General features: G+C 45.8%; 1 non-coding gene and 1 pseudogene across 1 annotated transcript; both read left to right on the plus strand.

Annotated features, from left to right (window-relative positions):
* Window positions 1-3,194: 3,194 nt before the first annotated feature.
* LOC137010220 (U2 spliceosomal RNA) lies at window positions 3,195-3,374 on the plus strand (annotated as a pseudogene).
* Window positions 3,375-5,470: 2,096 nt separating this feature from the next.
* LOC137010043 (U1 spliceosomal RNA) lies at window positions 5,471-5,634 on the plus strand. Its single transcript, XR_010893122.1, has one exon. It is a non-coding gene; the product is annotated as a U1 spliceosomal RNA (small nuclear RNA).
* Window positions 5,635-6,782: the final 1,148 nt, after the last annotated feature.

The following is a 6,782-nucleotide window of genomic DNA, read 5'->3' on the forward strand; positions in this document are numbered from 1 at the left end:
AACCCCCTCTTTTTTTCAGATCACTCCATGCTGTCCTGCACTCTATCACTTCCTGTTGGTGTGACGGTAGGTGGAGGTTTGTGGAAGCTAAACTGCTCCCTGTTAGAGGATGAGGAGGTAGTTAGAAAATACAGGGAGCAGTTTAGCCAATGGCAAACTCTCCAAGACTTCTATGAGACACGAGCACAATGGTGGGAGATGGTTAAAGGACGGACAAAAGAGTTTTTTAGTAAGATAGGGAAGGAAAAAAATAAAAAGGAAGAAAACCGCATGATGGGGCTGCAGAAGCGATTACAGAGGTATTTTAATCTTTTTAATAATGGTTTTGATTTTAGTGAAGAAATAAAAGAAGTAAAAAGAGAAATGTCAACCTGTTCTACAATAAAAAACAAAGGAATTATTTTAAGAAGTAAAGAAAGAGATATTGAAGAAGGTGAAAAATGTACCAGGTACTTTTTTAAAAAGGTCATAACGCGGGGGAGGGGTAATCACAACTTTAAAAACAGGAGGGAGGGAGTCAAACACGACAAAGGAAATTTTAAATGAAATAGAAACATTTTATGAGGACTTATACAGTATTAAGGGAACAAACAGTGAGATTTTAAAAGAAGTGTTGTCTTTTATAGAGAAAAATTTGGAGGGACAACACACGCTTTTATCCCAAGATTTTACTATTTTAGAAATGCAAGAAGCTCTTAGAGGTTTTAAGCGGGGAAAATCCCCAGGACTAGACGGACTACCCCTAGAGTTTTATGTGACGTTTTGGGATATTTTAGCACACGACTTACTCACAGTTTTTAAAGAGTTTGACACACTCGACAGACTCCCTGACAGCTTTAGAATAGGGATAGTGACGCTTCTGGGAAAAAAAGGAGACAAGACTGACTTAAAGAATTGGCGACCTATTTCTCTTTTAAATGTTGACTGCAAACTTTTTAGTAAAATTTTAGCCAAACGAATGTCGACTGTTTTAGAAGACGTGATCCACCCGGATCAAGCCTGTGCCGTACCAGGGAGGAAGATAACAGACAGCCTAGTGTTGATTAGAGACACCATCTGTTATGCGAGAGACAGAAATATTCGGCTAGTAGTGCTAAATTTAGACTTTGAAAAAGCATTTGACCGAGTCTCGCACCAGTACCTTTTTCAGGTACTGCAAAAAATGGGGTTTCCAGAGAGATTTATAGCCTGGGTGGGACTGCTGTACAAGGGAACAGTCAGCAAAATCCTTGTAAACGGGCATCTTTCCAAATCTGTGAATATCCACAGTGGTGTCCGTCAAGGATGTCCTTTATCTCCTCTTTTGTATGTAGCTTGTATTGAGCCACTGGCACAGATCTTGAGAAGGGATAAATGGATCAAAGGACTGGACGTGCCTGGGACGGGTGGACTGACGGCGACCTGTGTTTTATACATGGACGACGTAACTCTTTTAGCCACTGACGTTTTATCCATACGAAGAGCTTTGGACTTGACTGACTGGTACGGTCGGGCCTCGGGCACTAAGCTTAACAGGAACAAGTCCGAGGCCCAGCTCTTCGGGCCGTGGGGAGACATAGACACAGGTGAACTCGACTTGACTTTTAAAGACAACGATTTTAAAGTTTTAGGAGTAAAATTTGACAGCGAGGGTGGAGGACGGGGAAACTGGACTGACATGTTAGGGAAAGTTAGGCAAAGACTGGGGTTTTGGGGACTAAGACAGTTGACGTTTGAGGGCAAGGTTTTAATTTTTAAATCTGTGATTTTACCTCTAATTTTACTTGTCTGTTCTGTTTTTAGTCCCCCTCGGCGATTCCTTGCGGAGCTGGAGAGGGCGGTGTTTTATTTCCTGTGGGGGTCTAAGTGGGAGCGCCTGAAGAGGGAGATCGTGAAGAAAAGGCCAGAGAATGGTGGAAAAGGCCTCCCAGACCCCCACCTGTTTTTAGGCAGCCGCTTCACCGCCCTGCACATTAGTTATGCCATGACCCCATCCAAAGAAAACAAGACGGCTGCAATGGCGCGATTTTGGATGGGGTCTTACCTAAGAACATTGGGGTTTTCAAGTCCACTGGTAAAATTTTCAGTGTCTTTTAACTTGCCTAAAGAGTACAGTTTTATAAAAAAGTTTTTAAAGAAATACTTTTTAGAAAGTGAAGATGTCACCATTTTAACTAATCACAAGCATCTTGTCTCTCTTGTGCAGGACTGGGAACCGGTGAGTCCAGTTCCAGGCCTCACATTACGTGAGGCCAAACAAGTTTGGAGGAACGCTGCTCACCCCGCTCTCCAGAACAGGCACAAGGACTTATCGTGGATGGTGGCTCATGAGATCCTCCCGGTCAGGGCAGTTATGCACTCCAGAAGCATGGCCAAAAACCCCACCTGCCCTCGGTCCGGCTGCAATTCCCCGGAGACCGTCCACCACCTGCTCTGGGAGTGCGGCGCTGCGCGGGACCTGTGGGCCAAAACCGGCCCCCTGTATTTCCCGTGCCTACCAGCGGGTGGGGCCCAGTTCGGGTACCAGCTCGCCATCCTTGGGGTGGGCCGGGGCTTGAAGGACTTGACGGCACAGAAATTCACCTCGCTCTGGCTCACCCTCAACGTCATCAAGGATGCCATCTGGGCCACCAGAAACCTGCTGGTAGGGAAGGGCGTTACGGTGACCCTCCATGCATGCGAGCTAAAGGTAACATCAATACTGCAGGGGTACCGGACGACGATATTCGGACGGGGGGGCCGGGGTCGCACGGAGAGGGTCCCGGCCGCCAACAGCCCTGGCCGCCCGTAGATGCACCCTCACCAATCTGGCTACGGGAACAGCGGGCCGGAGGAGAGGGGATCTCCGCTGAGCCCATGAAGTGGCATCTCACGTGCCTGTTCTGGAGAGTGGGGTGAAGACTAATTTGCTAAGGACTCACCCCCGGTTTTGCACAACAGAGGACTTTTAAAGGGTATTAATTGTTGTTTTTATTGTGTTTTATCAAATGAAATTGGATTTTATTAGAGAAAAAAGAACGAGATGCTTGTTTTAAATTTGTATTTTACTTTTGAGATGCCCACACATTTTAACACACACACAAAATGGACTTGAAACAAACAAGACAAAACACAATGGCTGACGTTACTTATTATTGCTTGTTTTAAAAAAAAAAAATGTGTGCTCGAAAATGAAAATGTGTGTGAAAAAGTGAAAGATTGAAAATGGTGACAATAAAACTTTTCAAAAAAAAAAAAAAAAATCTGTTCTTATCAGTTTAATATCTGATACGTCCCCTATCTGGGGACTACATATTAAATGGATTTTTGGCTCATGGAGCCGGAACCGGGGCTTGCTCCGTCCACTCCACGCATCGACCTGGTATTGCAGTGTCTCCAGGAACGGTGTGCTTCCCCTTTTGGGGGACTGCAAATCGTTGTGGTTAATAGCAGAGGGAATGTCGCTGGAGCTTCACAAGGAGTCTCTATGTACCTGCGGTGGGGTGGCTGGCAGGGTGGCACCGTCTCGCACCCTTATGAAACGGTCGCCGTTGTTCCAAAGCAGCGGTTCCCAAACCAGCACTGCACGTCTTGAATGTCACTCTTGTCTGATGCGCCCGTCTGAGGTCTTGGAGTCTTTACCAACAAGCTGATGAGTTGGATCGGGTGTGTTTGATCAGGGAGACATCTAATCAAACACGCCTGACTGATGGGAACCACTGGTCTAAAGGACCGCAGCTCGTGTACAGGTGCTGGTCATATAATTAGAATGTCATCAAAAAGTTGATTTATTTCACTAATTCCTTTCAAAAAGTGAAACTTGTATATATCATATTCATTCATTACACACAGACTGAGAGGTTTCACATGTTTATTTCTTTTCATTTTGATGAGTATAGCTGACAACTACGGAAAATCCCAAAGTCACTATCTCAGAAAATTAGAATATTGTGAAAAGGTTCAATATTGAAGACACCTGGTGCCACACACTCTTATCAGCTAATTAACTCAAAACACCTGCAAAGGCCTTTAAATGGTCTCTCAGTCTAGTTCTGTAGGCTACACAGTCATGGGGAAGACTGCTGACTTGACAGTTGTCCAAAAGACGACCACTGACACCTTGCACAAGGAGGCCAAGACACAAAAGGTCATTGCAAAAGAGGCTGGCTGTTCGCAGAGCTCTGTGTCCAAGCACATTAATAGAGAGGCGAAGGGAAGGAAAAGATGTGGTAGAAAAAAAGTGTACTAGCAATAGGGATAACCGCACCCTGGAGAGGACTGTGAAACAGAACCCATTCAAAAATGTGGGGGAGATTCACAAAGAGTGGACTGCAGCTGGAGTCAGTGCTTCAAGAACCCCTACGCACAGACGTATGCAAGACATGGTTTTCAGCTGTCTCGTTCCTTGTGTCAAGCCACTCTTGAACAACAGACAGCATCAGAGGCGCCTCGACAAAAAGGACTGGACTGCTGCTGAGTGGTCCAAAGTTACGTTCTCTGATGAAAGTCAATTTGGCATTTCCTTTGGAAATCGGGGTCCCAGAGTCTGGAGGAAGAGAGGAGAGGCACACAATCCACGTCGCTTGAGGGCCAGCCTAAAGTTTCCACAGTCAGTGATGGTTTGGGGTGCCATGTCATCTGCTGGTGTTGGCCCACTGTGTTTTCTGAGGTCCAAGGTCAACGCAGCCGTATACCAGGAAGTTTTAGAGCACTTCATGCTTCCTGCTGCTGACCAACTTTATGGAGATGCAGATTTCATTTCCCAACAGGACTTGGCACCTGCACACAGTGCCAAAGCTACCAGTACCCGGTTTAAGGACCATGGTATCCCTGTTCTTAATTGGCCAGCAAACTCGCCTGACCTTAACCCCATAGAAAATCTACGGGGTATTGTGAAGAGGAAGATGCCATATGCCAGACCCAACAATTAAGAAGAGCTGAAGGCCACTATCAGAGCAACCTGGGCTCTCATAACACCTGAGCAGTGCCACAGACCGATCGACTCCATGCCACGCCGCATTGCTGCAGTAATTCAGGCAAAAGGAGCCCCAACTAAGTATTGAGTGCTGCACATGCTCATACTTTTCATGTTTATAGTTTTCAGTTGGCCAAGATTTCTAAAAATCCTTTCTTTGTATTGGTCTTAAGTAATATTCTAAATTTGCTGAGATACCGGATTTGGGATTTTCCTTAGTTGTCAGTTATAATCATCAAAGTTAAAAGAAATAAACATTTGAAATATATCAGTCTGTGTGCAATGTACATAATATACAAGTTTGACTTTTTGAAAGGAATTAGTGAAAGAAATCAACTTTTTGATGACATTCTAATCATACGACCAGCACCTGTAGGTGCTTGGCAGTTTGCCGGCTTGAAGGCATGGTCACGGAAATCGCAGTCAAGTAATGGAAGGGACACGCCCTTCCTTTGCTTGGGGTGGGGGAGGGGGGTCACCGTTGATGAGGACGGCAAAGAGGGATAGGGTAGCCTCTGACTGGAGGCCTGGGGACTCATACTTACCTGGCAGGGGAGACACCATGATCAGGAAGGTGGTTCACCCAGGGCGAGGCTCGGCCATTGCACTCCGGTTGTGCTGACCCCTGCGAATTCCCCAAATGTGGGAATCTCGACTGCATAATTTATGGTAGTGGGGGACTGCGTTCGCGCTCTCTCCTGGACATACTGGTTGAAAGCAGATTAGGTGGTGCCGAGAGAACCTGTGGTTTCTAACAGTCGTAGCGTTGTCTGTGGCTCCGTGTGTGTTTGCACGCCCCTTTTATGGAATCGGGTGTTGCGTGCGCTCGCCTGGTTTCGCAAAGTTCTGAGTTTTCCTTCAGGGACGACAGGCTTTTGGGGGCACTCGACCATGGCCGTTTTCTAAATGACCCCGTGGTCGCTATTGTCACGACCGGCTCAAAGCCGTGACAAATGAAACGGAGGACATAGGCAGCTTGGTAGGTTGCAACGAAAAGAGATTTATCAGCATAAATAAGAAAATATATGAAACAAGAAATCAACAAAACCAAACACAATTTCTGTCAGACACATCAATAACCAAACATCAGACAGAACCACATTTAAATGAATAAGGAACTCAAAATAAACAAAGACCAAAATCAAAACCAAAGCACCCAGGAGCAAGCAACACACCACGCCAAACAAAGCCCAAGCTTTATAGAGGGAAGCACGGGTGTACATGGTTCACTTGATGAGTCTCCCAGCCACACCCACTGGCCGGCCGTAGCAGGAAGAACGAGGGACTCGTCACACTATCCAAATGTTAAAGTTGAGCTTCCCCCCCCCCCTCCTGATCAAGAACGACCTAGGGAGTCCAGAGAATTGTACTGCGGTGCTTTTGTGGAGGTCGATGGAAAAACCTAGGACCAGTTCGCGAAAGCAGGTTGTTTCAAATCATCTCCACTATTTAACAAACGATCTGATCGACAGCAGTGGTCCTAGAGGCAAAGTACGAAACCCACCGCGGCCCAGATGGGCGTCGCCTTTGCCGGCTCTGCCCCCACTGCTTGGCAACGGCATCGCTTCTCGGCCTTTTGGCTAAGATCAAGTGTCTTGTCATTTGGCAGTGTTGCGATCGCCTCTTTGTGGGTTTTTGGGCTGTGTTTTTTTAATAGCACTTTCCTTTACCTTGAAGAGGTATATTGTACTGCTTACAGCTGTACTTTTTTATTATTTATTGTTTATTTATATTGTATTGTGCTTGCTTTTAGGAGAACATTTTAAATGAGATACTGGTTGTAAGGTAAGTCTTTTATTCTTGTTTTTAGATCCTTTTATTGTGTCGATAGTTTTTTAAACTCCTGTTT

The sequence above is a fragment of the Chanodichthys erythropterus genome, chromosome 20 (genome assembly GCF_024489055.1).
Source record: "Chanodichthys erythropterus isolate Z2021 chromosome 20, ASM2448905v1, whole genome shotgun sequence".
NCBI classification, from domain to species: domain Eukaryota; kingdom Metazoa; phylum Chordata; class Actinopteri; order Cypriniformes; family Xenocyprididae; genus Chanodichthys; species Chanodichthys erythropterus.